Below are 20,486 nucleotides of genomic sequence, written 5' to 3'. Positions count from 1 at the left end.
CTTTACCACATTGCTTACATTTATACGGTTTCTCTCCTGTGTGAGATATTTCATGAGTTCGACAATAACTGAGATAACTGAAAGCTTTACCACAGTGCTTACATATATAGGGCTTCACTCCAGTGTGAATCCTTTCATGCCTTCGAAAGGACTGGCAATACTTGAAAGCTTTCCCACATTCCTTACATTTATATGGCTTTTCTTCATATTCCTGATACTCATATAGTTTGGGTGTAGTGTGAGATCTCATATGCCTACTAAAGAATGAATGATTCATGAAGACTCCACACACACTGCATTCACACAGTTTTAATCCAGAAGTTTTCTTTTTCTGATTATGATTTGGAATTTGGCTGAAGTTTTCTCCATATTGACTACCTTGTTTATTTTTACCCAGTCTCTTTACTATATGAATGCTGTAAAAAGTCAAAAGCATATTATTTATTAATGTGTTTATATTAATAATTATTAAATGACTTTTTAAACCATAATTAAGGAAACGATAAGTGTTTAGTGCTTTCTGATTGAAAGTTCTAAATGTTTTGCAAGAGAGCTCAATCATAGCTATTATTAAAACAGTTTATTCATAAATGGAGTTTCAAAATACTATTTCCAAATGTACTAATTTTGAAACACTAAACATCTAAATCACATGTGAGAAAAAATTATGATGAAAATATTGCAAGAATAAAAAAAACTTGGCTGATTTGTTTTATATGCAGTTTTAAATATTTCAAGATTTACTGAGATTCATGGAACACTGCTTCTCATGTCAGTGTGACTCACCTTAAATTTGTCCCATGATTTTCATATTGATCTTCAATGTCATGGTCTTTGCATATTTCTCCTAAAATGCAGACCAGGAAAAATTATAAACATAAAACCTCATAGAAAAAACAACAACACACACCTAAAAAAATCAAAGAAAAATAACTTACAGAAAAATTGTTACATAATAAATCCATGATGAGCTGTGACCATGCCTGGTTTATTTACCAATACATCTCCTTTCCACATTCTACTCCTTGGAAATCCATTGATGAGCAAACAACACTGTTTTTCTAATCGATTAAGCAAGTAAGTAAGAAGTTGTCATCCTTACCTATGGAGGCCAGGTTCCTGAAGGTTTCCCTCATCACATCTCTGTAGAGTTTCTTCTGTGAAGAATCCAGTAAAGCCCACTCCTCCAGGGTGAATTTCACACTTACATCCTCAAAGGCCACAGAATCCTAAAACATCCCAAATATGTATACAGAAGAATGGGTGAGATGAACAGCACTAGGAATTGATACTTAATTCATAACAAGTTCACATATGACACTGTGGTTTCCCAACATTTATTTTATAACTTTGTTGTCAGAACTATTATTTATTGAACACACTCACTTCCTCATAAAAACATTTTTTTAATCCTTACTTGAGGCTATTTTTTCCATTGATTTTTAGGGAGAGTGGAAGAGAGAAGGAAAGACAGAAACATTGATGTGAGAGAAACACATCGATAGGTTGCCTCTTGCAACCAAGGTTCGTGCCCTTTCCCAGAATTGAACCCAGGGCCCTTTGGTCCTCAGGCTGATGCTCTATCCAACGAGTCAAACCAGGTAAGGCTAGACTCTTGTTTAATATAAACAAACTGGAGTCCAAGATGGTGACGGGGTAGGCCCCTGCCATGAGCATACATCAAACATACATGTATAAACTCCTGAAAATAACTGAGGGCTGAATCAACAAAATTCTTTTTAAATTTTTATTGATTTCAGAAAGGAAGGGAGAGGGAGAGAGAGGGAGGGAGAGAGAGAGAGAGAGAGAGAGAGAGAGAGAGAGAGAGAGAAAGAAACATCAATGATGAGAGAGAATCATTGATCGGCTGCCTCCTGTACGCCCCCTACTGGGGATCGAACCCACAACCCGGGCATATGCCCTTGACCAGAATTGAACCCGGGACCTTTCAGTCTGAAGGCTGACACTCTATTCACTGAGCCAAGCCAACTGCCGTGGTCGGCAAACTGCGGCTCGCGAGCCACATGCGGCTCTTTGGCCCCTTGAGTGTGGCTCTTCCACAAAATACCACGTGCAGGCGCGCACGTACAGTGCGATTGAAACTTCATGGCCCATGCACAGAAGTCGGTTTTCGGCCTGGGCGAGTCTATTTTGAAGAAGTACTGTTGATATTTGGCTCTGTTGACTAATGAGTTTGCCGACCATTGGGCGAATCAAAAACTTCTGAACAGCAAAGGAGAGAAAGAAATCTTAACAGAGAAGGCTGGGAAACCCAGGTCATCAGGAATTTGGAACAGAAGGAACTTTCTTGAGTTGCCAGCGAGTGCCATTGGTTACACCCCTTCCACTTCCACGGGGTGACAGGAGCTCTATTCTGGTGCTCTGGCCTACCTGCAAGGTCACTGTAGATTTTTTTGGATACATCACCTGAGACCATTTTGGCTCTGAATAAATGGAGCAAGCAGGGTCAACAGAGCATAACTACATGCACCTGGCTTCCACACCCAGCGATGCTCTGGCTTGGTATGCCAATATCGCAGACAGACACCTTAGGCACCTGCTCAGCTCCTCCCAGCCTGCTGAAACCACCTGGCAAACAGCCTACACAGAGGCTGCATCTACAAAAGGCCACTTTTTCAAGATTGGGAGAGACAGTTATTTTGTTTAATCATATAAGCAAACATAGAAAGTTAAACAAAATGAAAAGACAGAAGAATATCTTTCCAATGAAGAAACAAGAAAAACCTCGGGGGGTGAAGGGGTGAGAGGGGGCAACCCCTACAAAAATGGAGATAAGTCATTTGCCTGATAAAAATTTCAAAGAAATGGTTATAAGGATGCTCACCAAACTTAAGAGTGGAATAGAAAAACTTAGGGAGAACTTTAACAAAGAGTTAGAAAGTATAATAACCAAGCCGACCCGAAGAATACAATAACTCAAATGAAAAATACATTAAAAGGAGCCATATTGAGACCGGTAGGAGGGGTGGTCATGTGGAACAGGCTGGGCCCACACCCACATGTGGCAGTTTATAATCAGGAGGAATATCTTGGCTGTGGAGGTTCCCCACAAGGAGCAAGGGGTCCCAGCCCCCACACAAGATACCCAGCCCAGAGTTCCAGTGCCAGGAAGAGAAGTCCCATAACTTTGGGCTGTAAATAACAGTGGAGACTGTGACTGAGTGACACAGAGGCTGCTGGAGTCCCAGGAAGTTCCTTTTAAAGGGCCGCACACAGACTTATTCAGGCTCACTCCCTCTGAGCTCCAGCATGGGGCAGCATGTTAAAAGGAACCAGGGACATAAAGGGAAGAACTAAATTGTCTGGCATCAGGAGCTGGTGAGCTGCTTTTTGTCAGACAAAAGTGCTAGCAGAGGCCATTTATTGTTCCTTTGCTGAGCCTGCCCCTGCAGAGCCAATGGGGAGCGGAGGGGCGGGGGGGGGGGGGGGTATGGGGGTCGGGCAGGGAGGGGGGATGGGGGGAGATGCCATATCTGGCTCACACTGTTTGCTCTGCCCTGGTGATTCCCTGAGACCTTGCCCCACCCAACTTGTGGGCTTATCCAAGCTGCTTCCAGTGGCTTTTCCACACAACTGGCCTCTCTTGCCTCATGCTTCAGACTTTACTAAAATCTCTCAACTGAGCAGCATCTGATCTCTGTGTTCTCCTTACCCTAAGTGGCCCCAGGCCTAGCACTAGCGGTAGCCCGCCTTGCTTCCACTTTGGCCTTGCCTGGGCACCTTCAAACCCAACACAAGTAGCAGCTATCTGCAGATCACTCTGTACCTAGTGCCAGGTGGTTCTGAAGCATAGTAATCCCTCCTTTGGAAAACTGCTGTTTAAAACTGTTGTTTGAACTACTCTGTTATTCTTAGACAGTCTCTTATTCTGTAGGTCAACTCTGTTATTTTTAGACTGTAAAATAACTTTGTTTTTAGCTTGAATAATAGAAAAGATAAACTTACTTGTCTGACCTTGCAAGCTCGCCATCTAAAGGGGCTAATACACTGATACTGATATTAATTCACATATTCTGCCAAGTGTTTGTTCATCAAAAGTTACAAGTTGTCTGTATAGATATGACAGGTGTTTGATTAGATGCGATATGTACTCAAGGTTAAAAGCTGACTTACACAAAGAACTAGAACAGTGGTTCTCAATCTTGGCTGCACATTAGAATCACCTGGGAATCTTTTTAAAATCCTGATTTCTGGGCCTCATCCTCTGGAAATTCTTTGTTACTAATGTTGTGGCCCCACCCCATAACAAAGAAACAGAATTTCCGGAGGATGAAGCCCAGAAATCAGGATTTTAAAAAGATTCCCAGGTGATTCTAATGTGCAGCCAAGGTTGAGAACCATTGAACTAGAAGGATATAAAAAGGAAATACTCCCTCCTGTGTTTGTTCAGAATTTGACAGAGGTAATCCGCTCTTAACCTGCACGCAATAAAGATGACTCCTAACTAATTGGCTCATTAGGCGTCTTGTCCAGCTTGCTGATTTGCAATATAAAGTTCCAGGCAGGGCACAGGCAGTGGCTGACTTTGCACCTCCCGGGAGGCCCCAGAGCCAGTACACCCGATGGACAACTTCAGATCATGCTGGATTACAACCCCGCCACCTCCACAAGCATTACATTCAAGGGGCAGACTTGGGAGCACCAAAGCCCCACTGAAGCAAGTCCTACTACTTAGGGTTGACTCCTGCATAGCCAATTGGCCTGGTGGTCAATCTCTCCCAGTGAGGCTAACAGCAATAAAGGCTCACCTACAATAGGAAGTGTATGGAGCCCACAGATGGACATACCTGGAGCTCCCAGTGCAGGTGACTAGGGAGGCTGCACCACTGGGCCCTATAGGACACTTACTATACAAGGTCACTCTAACAATTCCAGGAGTAATAGCAGCTCTACCTAATTCATAGAAACCAACACAGGGAAGCAGTCAAAATGCAGAGACAAAGAAACATGTCCCAAATGAAAGAACAAGAGGAATCCAGAAAAAGAACTAAGTGAAACAGAGGCAAGCAAACTACCAGGTACAGAGTTCAAAACAATGGTTATAAAAGATGCTCAAAGAACTTAGTGAGAACTTCAAAGACCTTAGTAAGAACTTCAACAGCATGAAAAAGGACATAGGAACTATACAAAAGAACCAGTCAGAACTGAAGGATACACTAACTAAAATGAAGAATAAGTTACAGAGAATCAACTGTACAGGACACTGAGAATCAAATCAGTGATTTGGAATATGAGGAAGCAAAAAACCCAATTAGGCCCTGGTTGGTTGGTCCAGTGGTTAGAGAGTCATCCAGTGCACTGAAGGGTTAGGTTTCGATTTCTGGTCAAGGCACATACCTGGGTTGTAGGAATGATCTGCAACCCTAGTCAGGGTGTGTGCAGTAGGCAAACAATTGATGTGTGTGTGTCTCTCTCTCTCTCCTTCTCTCCCTGACTCCCTCCCTTTCACTCACTCTCTCTTAAAAAAAAAAATCAATGGAAAAAATATCCTTGGGTGAGGATTAACAAACAAACAACCAATAACAAAAATACCCAATCAGAACAGCAAAAAAGAAAAACAAGAATCCAAAATATGAAGACAGTGTAAGGAGCCTCTGGGACAACTTTAAGCATTCCAACATTTGCATCATGGGGGTACCAGAAGAAGAGTGCAAGAAATTGAAAACCTATTTGAAAAAAAAATGACAGAGCTGTAGCTGGTTTGGCTCAGTGGATAGAGTGTCAGCCTGGGGACTTAAGGGTTCTGGGTTCAATTCTGGTCAAGGGAACATGCCCGGGTTGCAGGCTCAATCCCCAGTGGGGGGTGTGCAGGAAGCAGCTGGTCAACAATTCTCTCATCACTGATGTTTCTATCTCTCTCTCCCTCTCCCATTCTCTCTAAATTCAATAAAAATATATTAAAAAAAAATAATAATGATGACAAAAAACTTCCCTCATCTGGTGAAAGAAATAGACAAACAAGTCTAGGAAGAGCAGGGAGTCCCAAACAAGATGAACCCAAAGATGCCCACATCAAGACACATAATTAAAATGCAAAGGGTTTAAAATAAATAAAATAAATAAATAAATTAAATAAATAAATAAAATAAAATGCAAAGGGTTATAGACAAAGAGAGAATTTGCAAGACAGCAAGAGAAAAGCAGTTAGTTACCTATAAGGGAACTCCCATAAGGCTGTCAGCTGATATCTTAATAGATACTTTGCAGGCCAGAAGGGAGTGGCAAGAAATATTCAAAGTGATAAAAAGCTAGGACCTATAACCAAGATTACTTTACTCAGCAGAGCTATCATTTAGAATTTAAGGTTAGATAAAGAGCTTCCCAGACAAGGAAAAGCTAAAGGAGTTCATCACCACCAAACCAGTATTACATGAAATGTTAAAGGGTCTTCTTTAAGAAGAAGAAATAAGAGATCAAAAATATAAACAAAATGGCAGTAAATATATATCTGTCAATAATTAAATCTAAAATCAAAATATTCAAACAAGCAGAACAGAAATAGAGAACACTTCGATGGTGCCAGATGGGAGAGGGGTTGGGTGGTGGTGTAAAAGGTTAAAGGATAGTTATAGTATAGTCATGGGGGTATAAAGTAGAGCACAGGGAATATAGTCAATAATATTCTAATAACTATGTATTGTGCTAGATGGGTATGAGATATTTTGGGAAGATCACTTAGTTTTATAATGTCTACTCACTGGGGTGTACACATGAAATTAACATAATAGTGTATGTCAACTATAATTGAAAAATAAAAAATTATTTTAAAAAATTGATGTTTCTCATTGCCCCCCTTCCTCTCTCTATCTAAAATCAATTTTAAAAATTTAAAAAGAAAAAATATATGAGAGGAAAATACCTCATAGATAAAGCCAACTATTTAATAAATACAGCAAATCAGACATTTAAAAAACTACTATGAATGTCAAAAGACAGAAGCATCAAACTCAACTCAAACTACAATAAGTAGTTAGGACTGACACAATACAAAAAAATCTAAAACATAACATCAATAACATAAAACATCAGGGCAATGTTTTATATAATATCTTGAAACTTAAATGCCTATCAGCTTAAAATATACTGCGACAGATACAGAATGGTATAGATAAACCTCATGGTAACTACAAACCCCAAACCTACAAAAGATAAAGAAAAAATAAAGAGAAAGAAACCCAAACAAAACACTAAGGAAAAGTAGAAAACCATAGGGGAAGAGATCAGGAGAAGAAAGGAACAGAGGAGAACTATAAAAACAACCAAAAAACAATTAACAAAATGGCAATAAGTACATATTAATAATTATATTAAATATAAATAGATTAAATAAAAAGACACAGAGTGGCTGGCTGGATTTTAAAAAATATGAGGCATTCTTTCTCTCTCTTGAGCATGCCCACACCTTCCCCCACCCTTTTCTTTCTCCAGGGCAGGTGTATCTCTCTGGAGAACCACCCCCCACAACCTTTCCTCCTCTTTCCCCCAGGCGTGTTCTCTCTGCCTTTCTTTTGCCTCTGTAACTTGTTTCCTGAGCCCATGCAGCCCAGTTGGCTCACCTTTCCTACCTGTGTGACTTTCTAAATAAACTTTTTCTTATAATTTGAAAAAAAAAAATCTATCTACATGCTGTTTACAGAAGTCTTCAAATTAAAAGACACATGCACACTGAAAGTGAAGAAATGAAAAAGAGTAATCATGCAAATAGGAACAAAAAGAGAGCTAGGGTAGCAATACTCATATCAGACAAAATAGACTTTAAAACAAAAAATATAAAAGACAAAGAAGGACATTATATAAAGGAGTCAACCCCAAAAGAGGATATAACAATTGTAAATATCTACAAACCCAATGGAGTAGCACCTAAATATATAAAGCAATTATTAATGGACATAAAGGGAAAAATTCACAGTAATGTAATAATAGTAGAGGATATTAACATCCCACTCACATCATCCAGACAGATCAACCTAATAGGCATCTTAGAAACTTCATTAAAAAACTGCAGAATACACATTTTTCCCAAGTGTACATGGAACATTCTCCAGGATAGATTACATAATTAGGTCACAAAACAAGCCTCAATAAATTCAAGAAGAATGAGATCATATCAAGCATTTTTTTCTATCACAATGGCATTAAACTAGGAATTAACTAGGAAAAAAACGGGGGGGGGGGGGGGACACAAATATGTGAAAACTCAACAACATGCTAATAAACAAACAATAGATTAAAAAGAAAACGGATATAAAAAACTACCTGAAAACAAATTAAAATGAAAAATAATTCAAAATTCACAGGATGCAGCAAAAGCAGTTCTAAGAGGAAAGTTTATAACTATACAGGCCTACCTAAAGAAACCAGAAAACTACCATATAAATAATCCAACTCTACACTGAAAGGAACTAGAAAAAACAAAACCCAAATTATACAGAAGGAAAGAAATAATTAAGATCAGAACAAAAATAAATGAAATAGAAAATTTAAAAAACAATGAAAAAGATCACTAAAACTAAGGATTGGTTCTTTGAAAAGATAGACAACATTGACAAACTTTAGCCCAACTCATCATGAAAAAAAGTGAGAGAGCCAAATAAAATATAAATAAAAGAGAAGTCAGAACAAACACCACAAAAATACAAAGATTACTATGAACAATTATCTGACAAGAAATTCTACAATCTAGAACAGAAAAATTTCTTAAAGTTTATAACCTTCCAAGACGGAACGGGGAAGAAATACAAAATCTAAACAGACCAATTACTAGCAATGAAATTGAAGCAGTACTAAAAAAAATAACAAATAAAAGTCTAGGACCAACCAGACAGCTTCATTGGTGAAGTCTACCAAACATTCAAATAAGAATACCTATCCTTATTTCTATTTCAAAAAATTAAAGAGGAAGGAATGTTTCTAAACTAATTTTACAAAGTCAGCATTACCCTATACCCAAAACAAAGACATTATAAAAAAATAAAATGATAGGCCAATATTCTTGATGAACATAGATGCCAAAATTCTCAACAAAATATTGGCAAACTGGACTCAACAATATATTAAAAGGATTATATACCACGACCAAGCGAGATTCATCCCAGGGATGCAAGGATGGTTCAATATCCATAAGTCAATCTATGTAAGATCTAAAACCATAAAACTTCTGGAAGAAAACAGGCGGCAAATTCTGACATTGCTCTTAGCAATATCTTTTTTTAAAAATATATTTTATTGATTTTTTTACAGAGAGGAAGGGAGAGGGATAGAGAGTTAGAAACATCGATGAGAGAGAAACATCGATCAGCTGCCTCCTGCACACCCCGCACTGGGGATGTGCCCACAACCAAGGTACATGCCCTTGACCAGAATCGAACCTGGGACCCTTCAGTCCGCAGCGATGCTCTATCCACTGAGCCAAATCAGTCAGGGCTGCTCTTAGCAATATCTTTTTGGATATGTCTCCTTGGGCAAAAGATCACAAAATAAATGAATAATTAAATGGAATTACATCAAACTAAAAAGTTTTGCACAGTGAAGGGAACCATCAACAAAACAAAAGGACAAACTGCTGAATGATATTCACAAATGATACATTCAATAAGGAATTAATATCCCAAATATATAAGGAATTTGTAAAATTTAACACACCTCCCCCATCCAGTTAAAATATGGGAAGAGTACCTGAATAGACATTTCTCCAAGGAGGACATACAGATGGCCTACAGACATATGAAAAGATGCTCAACATCACTAATCATCAGAAAAATGCAAGTTAAAACAACAATGCGATATCACCTCACACTATCAGAATGGCTATCAATAAATCAACAAGCAATAAGTGTTGGTGAGGCTGTGGAGAAAAGGAAACCCTTGAGCACTGCTGATGGGCTTGCAAATTGGTGTAGCCATTATGGAAAACAGTAGGAGGTTCTTCAAAAAATTAAAAGCACCTTTTGACCCAGCAATTCCACTTCTGGGTATAAACTGAAAAAATCCAAAACACTATTTTAAAAATATACATGCACCCATATGTTCATTGTAGCACTACCAGTAACAGACAAGGTATGGCAGCAACCTAGATGTCCAATATGTGAATGGATAAAGACATGTTATTGCTATACACACACACACACACACACACAGTGGAATATTATTCAGCAATTAAAATAAACAAAATTTTGCCCTAGCCATCCTGGCTCAGTGGATAGAGTGTTGGCCTGCAGAATGAAGAGTTGTGGGCCCGATCCCCTGTAGGGGGGTGTGCAGGAGGCAGCCGATCAATGGTTCTCTCTCATCATTGATGTTTCTATCTCTCTCTCCCTCTACCTTCCTCTCTGAAATCAATAAAAATATTTAAAAATAAATAAATAAAAAAATAGCCAAGATGGCTCAGTTATTAAGCCCTTAACACTCTCTCTAGATCAGTGGTTCTCAACCTTCCTAATGCCATGACCCTTTAATACAGTTCCTATTGTTGTGGTGACCCCCAACCATAAAATTATTTTCGTTGCTACTTCATAACTGTAATTTTGCTACTGTTATGAATCGTAATGTAAATATCTGATATGCAGGATGTATTTTCATTGTTACAAATTGAACATAATTAAAGCATAGTGATTAACCACAAAAACAATATGTAATTATATGTGTTTTCCGATGGTCTTAGGTGACCCCTGTGAAAGGGTCGTTCGACCCCCAAAGGGGCCGTGACCCACAGGTTGGCGACCCACAGGTTGAGAACCACTGCTCTAGATGGTTATTGCAAAAGGCTACTTAGTGGTGCCAAAGGATGATTTTTCTAAAATCGAAATGTGATTGTTCCTATCCTGGTCAAAGCCCTTCGGTGACTACTCAGTGTCTCAGGGCAGAGTATTACCTGGTCAATGTATTAGTCAAGACATTTGAAGCTCTGGGCCTGCCTAAAAGATATACACACCCCTATGTTTATAGTATCCTATCTAATAATAGAGAAACATGGTAATTAGCGTACGACCGCTACCCTTCCCATTGGCTGATCAGGGCAATATGCAAATTAACTGCCAGCCAAGATGGCGGCCGGCAGCCAGGCAGCTTGAAACTAACATGAGGCTTGCTTGTTTCAGTGACGGAGGACTCCAACATTCCCCGCCTGCCGCTGCCGGCCTCTGAGCTGCAACTCTAAGCAACTATGTTACAAATATAGAAGCTAAACAAAACCCCAGAAACCTGCTTTAGTCCGCTGGACTTCAGCCAGCAGGATCGCAACATTGTTTCAAATACAAAAGGTAAACAAAGGCCAGAAACCTGCTTTCAGCAGCGGAGGCCTAAGAGCTGGAGCCAAGCCTCAAAGCTAAAGCTGGCCCAGAATAAAAAAAAAAAGAAAAAAAAAAGAAAAAAAGGAGCGGTTGGGAGCTTTAGTCACCCGCCAGCCTGAAAACAGCCCTGAGCCCCTCACCCAGACTGGCCAGGCAACCCAGTAGGAACCCCCACCCTGAAGGGTGTGTGACCAGCTGCAAACAGCCATCATCCCCTCACCCAGGCTGGCCAGGCACCCCAGTGGGGACCCCCACCCTGATCCAGTACACCCTTCAGGGCTAACCAGCCGGCACCCACCCGTGCACCAGGCCTCTGTCTTACATAGTGAAAGGGTAATATGCCTCCCAGCACCGGGATCAGCGGAGCAGTGAGGCCTCCCGGCACCGGGATCAGTGTGACAGGGTGCAGCGCCCAAACCCCCTAATTGCCCTGCGGCTCTGTGTGTGACAGGGGGTGGGGCCACAACCTCCCTATCCGCCCTGCTCTGTTCGTGACAGGGGAAGGTGCCCCAACCCCCTGATCAGCCCTGCTCTGTGCCTGATAGGGGGGAGCTCCCCAACCCCCTGATCGCCCTGCAGCTCTGTGTGTGACAGGGTGCGGCGCCCCAACCCCCTGATCGGCCCTGCTCTGTGTGTGACGGGGTAGAGCCATAACCTCCCCATTGGCCCTGCCCTGAGTGTGAGAGTGGCAGTGCCCCAACCCCCTGATCGGCCCTGCTCTGTGGGGAATAGAGGGCGGCGCCCCAACCCCCACCCCACGGGCCATGCTCTGTGTGTGATGGGGTAGAGCCAAAACCTCCCCATCGGCCCTGCCCTGAGTATGACAGTGGCAGCGCCCCAACCCCCTGATCCTCCCTGCTCTGTGTGTGACAGGGGGCGGTGCCCCAACTCCCCTATCGGCCCTACTCTGTGAGTGACAGGGGGGAGCTCCCCAACCCCCTGATGGGCCCTGCTCTTGCGTGACAGGGTACGGAGCCCCAACCCCCCTGATGGGCCCTGCTCTGTGCGTGACAGGGGGTGGCGCCGCAACCTCCCCATCGACCCTGCCTTGAGTGTGACAGGAGGCGGTACCCCAACCCCCCAATCGGCCCTACCCTGAGCGTGACTGAGGGTGGCATCACAACCTCCCGTTCCGCCCTGCTCTGTGCATGACAGGGGGCGGCGCCCCAACTCCCCAATTGGCCCTGCTCTGAGCCGGACCAGGGGCTGCACCTAGGGATTGGGCCTGCCCTCTGCCACCCGCGAGCAGGCCTAAGCCAGCAGGTCGTTATCTCCCGAGGGTCCCAGACTGCGAGAGGGCACAGGACGGACTGAGGGACCCCCCTCCCACCTGAGTGCACAAATTTTTGTGCACTGGGCCTCTAGTGGTATATAATATTGTATATGTATATAACATATATATAAAGAAAGAGAGAGAGATACTACATTGAAAGAACTACATGTTTTACAGTAACATCAGGAAGGGGAAAAAAAAGTCCTCTTTCACAACTCCTAGTCAACCTTGTACTGGAATTCTTAGTTAATGCAATTAAACAAGAAAAGGAAATAAAAGGTATCTAGCAAGACGACATAAAAGTGTCTTTCTGGCATATGACAAGATTGTCTAAGGAGAAACTCTAACAAAAAAAATCCCAAATAAGAAAACCTCTTGAACGAATAAGAGAATAGAGAAAGGTTGAAGGATAAAAGGTTAATATACAAAAGGTAATTATTGGCCCTAACTGGTTTGGCTCAGTGGATAAAGTGTCAGCCTGCAGACTCAAGGGTCCCAGGTTCGATTCCGGTCAAGGGCATGTACCTTGGTTGTGGGCACATCCCCAGTAGGGAATGTGCAGGAGGCAGCTGATCAATGTTTCTCTCTCATTGATGTTTCTAACTCTCTATCCCTCTCCCTTCCTCTCTGAAAAAAATCAATAAAATATATATTTTTAAAAAGGTAATTATTGCTTTCTACAGATACCCACAAATATACTGAACTGATCTTTGACAAAGGACTAAAGGCAATTCAGTGGGAAAACAGTCTTTACAACAAACAGTGCAAGAAAAACTGGACATCCATAAGCAGAAAGACAGAACGAGAGGAAGAAAATATAAACAGGTTTTACATCTTTCACAAAAATGAACTCAAATGGATCAGAGAGTTAGTACAAAATGCAAAACTACAAAACTTCTAGAAGATAATGTAGAAGAAAATCTAGGTGACCTTGGTTTAGTATTAATTTTTTGATACAACAAAAGCAAGAGCCAAGATAGAAAAAAATGATCATTTTGACTATAATAAAATAACTCCAGCTCAGTAAAACACAGCATTAAGATAACGAAAACAAGCCACAGGCTGTCAGAAAATCTCTGCAAATCACTTAAATGTAAACCATACAAAATAGAAATGTTCAAATTTCTTGCTAACTAAAGGACACATAGTATCATAGTTTGCCCTTCTCCTATACTTCACACCAGGGGTATTTTCAGGAATAAGCAGGATATTATAATACATTAGGGTTTGAGTTAAGCTCCTCAATGTAGAATGATTTTCAAAGATTTACACCAGCTTTCAGTAGTTCTCCTCACATCAACTAAGATAGATATTCAATTGCTTTAGCTTTTTTTTTTTAAAGTCTTCTAGGGTCACACACATATAAAAACTGATATGAAACAGAAAAATGTACCTGAGCCCTGGTTGGTTGATCAGTGGTTAGAGCATCGGACGACGACGACGACCAGAGGGCCTCAGGTCCATTCCTGGTCAAGGGTGCATACCTTGGTTGCACATTCAATCCCCGCCCTGGTTGGGGTGCAAGGGAGAGGCAATCTCCTCCTTCTCCTCCTCCTCCTCCTCCTCCTCCTCCTCCTCCTCTTCTTCCTCCTCCTCTCCTCCTCTTTTCTTCCTCCTCCTCCCTCCCCTCTTCCTCTTCCTCCTCCACCTTCCCCCCCTTCTTCCACTCTATCTAAAAAGCAATGAAAAATATCCTCTGGTGAGGATTAAAAAAAAATGTACCTGAGAACTTATATGCACTCACCTCACATCTTGAGCTTCTCTTACTTAAATGGAAAACTCTATTTTCACAATTTTCTTGCTTTCCTGACCTTGTATCTGTCCATCGTACAGTTCCATACCCAAGTTTTCAGGGACACTAAAGTCAAAGGCCTGCACTACTCAGTGGATAAAGGATCCGAAGGAAAGAAACACAAACAAGTATTGGAATCAGCTCAGAGGAGCAGCCTGCTTGCTCCCCACAGGCCAGGAGAGCCACTTTCAGAAGGTTCCACATTCTGTACTCTCCCGGCTGAGACAGAACCCCTGGAAGGAGGGAGGGACACCTGAGCAGCCCCAGGAAGACACACTCCCTCTCTCAGGCTTCATCTCACAGTGAGGAAACAAACGTTCAGCTGGATTTAGTAGAAGGTTCTGATCCAAATGAACTCCCAAATTTATGAACCTAACCCAGGATACAGAACTCCTGACTTTTACAGACTTTCTCAATGTGCATGAATTACATTCTGAGTGCACCTACACCCTGGATGCAAAACGCCAACCAATATGCCTAGAAACAGGCGCGGGGGGACCACAGCTAAAACCTCAGAAGGAGCATCAACCCCTGACCCATGTGCACCTGCACCCCCAGCTTCCCAGGGCTGTAGCTTCTCAGTGTAAAGGCTCCTTCCATGGCGGTGTGAGCAGGTAGGACACCTGCAGGGGGGAGGAGGACTCCCCGGGAAGAACCAACTGGGCCTTCAAGTACTTACTTCCCTTTGCAGGTTCTGGGGGTATGTGCGCTTAGTTTGGGTCACTGACCACAGACCTCTGCTCCCCACTGGAATAGCTTTGGGCAACCACTGATATTTTAAGGCACAAACCCAGTGTTTGAACAACCCATAAATAAAGGTGACAAACCCAAAGAGGGGCAGTGTTGACAGGAAAGACCACCCAGGAAAGTTTGCCAAGAGGAACGTCCACCCAAACATCCAAAGAACTTGCCATGGGCTGTCCGTGTCCAGGAATGATCCTGGGAGGCCGGGCATAAGAACGTCATACAACGGAGTTGCAAACGATTGATTATTCGCTACTTTCCTCTCATGTAAAATATCCACAAACGAAAAATAAACTTTATTAAAAGGCCATCCATTGACTATGGGAAAATGATAAACAGTTAAAATATGGGTCTGTTTGAAACGCACCCCAGAAGACAAATAGTGGACTCTGATGCTTGAATTGGGAAGGGGACGTGGGCGTTTGGGGGCAGGGGCAGGGATTTGGAAATGTAGGCAGCTTGGGGTGGGATCAGGGCTGAGGATTTGAGACCCTGCTTCCTAAGCATGGGGAAAACTCAGGAGAAAATGGGACCCCGTCCCCCCCCCCCCCGGAGAGAAAGCAGGGACCGGGGACCCCACAGATGAGTTCCTCTCCCGCACGGGCCCCCGATAATAAGTTACGACGGTTCTCTTACGACCCGTCCCGTGGCCGCCGCACCGTTTGGGCGGACGCGGGGCTGCGGGCGCAGAGCTGCCCAGCTAAGCTGCAGGGCCCGGCGAAACCGCCGCGCGCAGAGACCGGGCAGGACGCCCGGGGTCCGGCTGCTGGCCCAGCCCCCACGCCGCGTGCGGGAGCGGGCCGAGGTCCGAGAGGCGGCTCCGAGGACTCTGGGCTTGACCTTGGGGAGGCCAGGTCCGCTAACGCCGGTTCCAACCAGCATCTCGTCCCCGTCTTCGCACCCTGGCCTCACGCACTCACCATTTTGGGGTTTCTTGGGTCCCCTGGCGTCCCCCTGAAGATTTCTGGTAACCGTACGGGTCCCAACGCGACAGAGCCGGCGGCAAAGCGACCCGGGGCCTTGGAGGGCGAGCGACCCCCGAGCTCCCGGAGGCAGGACGTCCGGGGGCTGGTGGAGGGACATCGCCCCGCCCACCGTCCCGGGGCCACCCCTGATTGGACAGTTCGAAAGCCCTGTTCTTTCGCGCCTGAGTGACAGCCGGACAGCGCTTTCGCGACTGGGCAGAAGGCCCGCGGGAACTCGTCCTGTGGGACTTTTTCATTGAAATATAATGTGCGAGGCCCCTGGCGGAGCTGGGATCCTTTTTTTTACAAGTGCACACACTTAAAAGTCACCTAACCATATGCAATAATGCAGTGGTTCTCAACCTTCTGGCCCTTTATTTTTTTATTTTATTTTTTTAAAATATATTTTATTGATTTTTTACAGAGAGGAAGGGAGAGAGATAGAGAGTTAGAAACACCGATGAGAGAGAAACATCGACCAGCTGCCTCCTGCACACCTCCCACTGGGGATGTGCCCGCAACCCAGGTACATGCCCCTGACCGGAATCGAACCTGGGACCCTTCAGTCCGCAGGCCGACGCTCTGTCCACTGAGCCAAACCGGTTTCAGCCTTCTGGCCCTTTAAATACAGTTCCTCATGTTGCGACCCAACCATACAATTATTTTCGTTGCTACTTCCTAACTGTAATGTTGCCACTGTTATGAATCGTAATGTAAATATCTGATATGGCCCTAACCGGTTTGGCTCAGTGGATAGAGCGTCGGCCTGCGGACTCAAGGGTCCCGGGTTCGATTCCGGTCAGGGGCATGTACCTTGGTTGCGGACAGTAGGGAGTGTGCAGGAGGCAGCTGATCGATGTTTCTCTCTCATTGATGTTTCTAACTCTCTATCCCTCTCCCTTTCTCTCTGTAAAAAATCAATAAAATATATTTAAAAAAATATCTGATATGCAGGATGGTCTTAGGCGACCCCTGTGAAAGGGTCGTCCGAGCGCCAAAGGGGTCGCGACCCACAGGTTAGAGAACCGCTTCAATAATGTGTCTGGCTCCATTTGATCGCTTATGGTCGACAGCATTGAATCTTCCACCCATCACCACCCCACCTCCTATTTTGTATTTTAAAAAATCCCCTGGCCCCCCAAGCCCTCGGCTCTGGTGGGAGGACAACTCTCAGTCTAACCACCAGCTATGAGATATGTTTAGATTCTCAGCTGTGCAGTTTACACTAGAAGGAAATTTATTTGAGATTATTTTTAAAAATGTATCCTTAGAGAACTTTGAAATGTAAAAGGACATAATCTCCCTAAGGTAGCGATTTTCAACCTTTTTTATGGCATACATAAACGAATTACTAAATTTCTGCTGCACACCAAAAAAAAGTACGTTATTTATTTATTTATTTTTGCCAATCTGACAAAAAAAATAGACATAATTTTGATTCATTTGTGAGACCCCCGAAGAGGGACCCTCACTCTGTCCCATAGATTGACGGCGACCCCAATCATCCGCAGGAGACGTCACTTGATGCAATCAGCAAGAGGCTTTATTCCAGCATGCTGGGGCACAACTCGTACTCACGCAGGAGCAGAGGAGTTGGGCCCCCAGCAAGGGGTCTTTCAGCTATTTATATGCAAAAATCACACATCAGGGAGGGGTTGCATGCAGGAGGGTGTCTTGATAGGGATAGGGCATTCCTGCCTGGTGTTTTTACAACCTGTTTATCTCAAGGTTGATTGAAGCCTGGTTTACTCAGCCTGCCCTTTGTTGGGGCTATCTCCTGGAGGAACAGCCTTGGGGAGGGCGTCATTCTCTCTGTTCCTATCTCTAGTGGGGGAAGCCTAGGGAGTTGAGATAAAACAGGCAGCTAAGCCTGGCAGCTGGGCCTGTGCAGTTTGTAACATTCTTTCACATTCACTCCGCAGGCAGCTATTGTTGTGTTGGCTGTTGTCATTACTTAAATTTAACAATCTAAGGAAAAGAGGTCAGTGCCTCTTTTCATGTTTTAAAAATTCTTGTGAAAGGGCGAGGACTACGCCCTCCACCTTGCCCCAGGGTAAGGGCTACGCCCTCCACCTTACCCCAGGGTAAGAGCTACGCCCTCCACCTTGCCCCAGGGTAAGGGCTATGCCCTTCATCTTAACTTGGCCATGTGCTCAGCAAGCTTCTTCCCGGAAGATAGTCAAGGGAAGTGCACGCCATCACTATGACCACATCCTGTGTAATGAGACACCGACTAGTGCCTGGCCAATCGGCAGGGCCCACAGTCCTTTCTCCTCCCCTTACCCCAACCCCCTATAAAACCTCTCTCCGCACAGAGTTCTCTCTCTCTCGGCCACTGGAGCTTACCGTTGCATCGGTGAGTGTGGCAGGGGAGCCAAACCTAGGTTTGAAATGAATGACTCTTTGCTTTTGCATCGGACTCGCTGGCTCCCTGTGGGTTCTTGGGAATCATGAAATCTGGGCACAACACTTGCAGCACACCTGTCTGTCTCTTGCAGCACACCTGTCTGTCCATTGCTGCACACCAGTTGAAAATCGGTGCCCTGAGGTAATCAATTCCTATTTGGGCTGATATAACAAAAACACTATTTTTAATTTGACTATTTTTGGTTTTTGTGTCATCTATACTAACAAAAACCTAGGTGGTCCTTATACCCTCACGCAATGCCCTCACGTCATCATAAGATGGCCACCACAAGATGGCCAGCAGGGGATGGCAATTGCGGGTGATCGGGCCAGCAGGGGAGCAGTTAGGCATCAATCAGGCCAGCAGGGGTGTGGTTAGGGGGCAATCAGGCAGGCAGGCAAGCGGTTAGAAGCCAGCAGTCCTGGATTGTGAGAGGGATGTCCAACTGTGGGATCAGGCCTAAACCGGCAGTCGGACAACCCCCCGAGGGGTCCCAGATTGGAGAGGGTGCAGGCCGGGCTGAAGGACACCCCCACTCCCGTGAATGAATTTTGTGCACCAGGCCTCTAGTATTAAATAATTCTTTGCCAAATCAAAGGTCATATTTCCCACTATGTGTGTTTCTAAGAATGTTATAATTTTACTTCAGATTTAGGTCTTTGATCTATTTTGGTAAATTATTGATGTGGTGTTATGTAAGGATCCAACTTAATTCTGTTTAAAAATATTTTTTTATTGATTTCAAAGAGGAAGGGTGAGGGAAAGAGAGATAGAAACATCAATGATGAGAGAGAATCATTGATTGGCTGCCTCCTGCACACCCCTTACTGGGGATTGAGCCTGCAACCTGGGCACGTGCCCTGACCTGGAATCTAATCATGGCCTCTTGGTTCATAGGCCCATTGTCAACCACTGAGCCATGCCAGCTGGGCTTAATTCTTTTGAATGTTGCACCAATTTTTAAATTTTTTTTTAATATAGTTTATTGATTTTTTACAGAGAAGAAGGGAGAGAGATAGAGAGTTAGAAACATCGATGAGAGAGAAACATTGATCAGCTGCCTCCTGCACATCTCCCACTGGGCATATGCCCACAACCCAGGCACACGCCCCTGACCGGAATCGAACCTGGGACCGCTCAGTCCACAGGCCAACGCTCCATCCACTGAGCCAAACAGGTTTCGGCCCAGCACCAATTTTTAAAAAGAATATTCTCTCTTCATTCTTAGCATATTTTTCAAAAATCAGATGACCATGATGAATGGGTTTATATCTGGAATCTCAGTCTACTGCATTGATCTGTGTGTCTGTCCTGTGTCATTACCACATTACCTTGGTTACTATTGCTGAATAGTATGCTTTGAAATCAGGAAATAGTCCTACTACTTTGTTTTACTTTTGGTTTCACTACTCTAGTTGTCTTGCAATTCCATATGAATTTATGAAATATCCTGAAAATTTCTATAAAGAAGTCAGCTGAGATTCTGTCAGGAATTGTGTTGAATATGTAGATCATTTTGGGAAGCATTGCCATCTCAACAGTGTTAAGCCTTCTGATCTGTGACCATTGGCTATTTCCCCTATGATTTATTTAGATCTTTACATTATTTTGGGGAGGGGTTCACCCCCTTTTTCTCTTGCCTCTATTAATCAGAGAGAAATAAAGAGCAAGGAAAAAGGATGGCATTATTTTAAAGCTTGTACTCATTTTTATTAAAGATTTGCAATGTCCAAATATATAAATCCCCACCCAACCACACCCCAATTCTTTCCATTTCCAAAAATGCAAATCAAATTTTGGCAATAAAAATGTTTAATGGTTATTATTACTAGAAATTAATTTCAGGGAAAATGTGGCTATGCCCTAGAGCTAGCCGGTTTGGCTCAGTGGATAGAGCGTCTGCCTGTGGACTGAAGGGTCACGGGTTCAATTCTGGGCAAGGGCACATGCCTGGGTTGTGGGCTTGATCCCTATTAGGTTAGGTGGCTCAGGAGGC

The sequence above is a fragment of the Myotis nattereri genome (genome assembly GCF_964212035.1).
Source record: "Myotis nattereri genome assembly, chromosome: 5".
Lineage (NCBI taxonomy): Eukaryota > Metazoa > Chordata > Mammalia > Chiroptera > Vespertilionidae > Myotis > Myotis nattereri.
The sequence above is the reverse complement of the archived record's forward strand: the minus strand, read 5'-3'. Positions refer to the sequence as shown.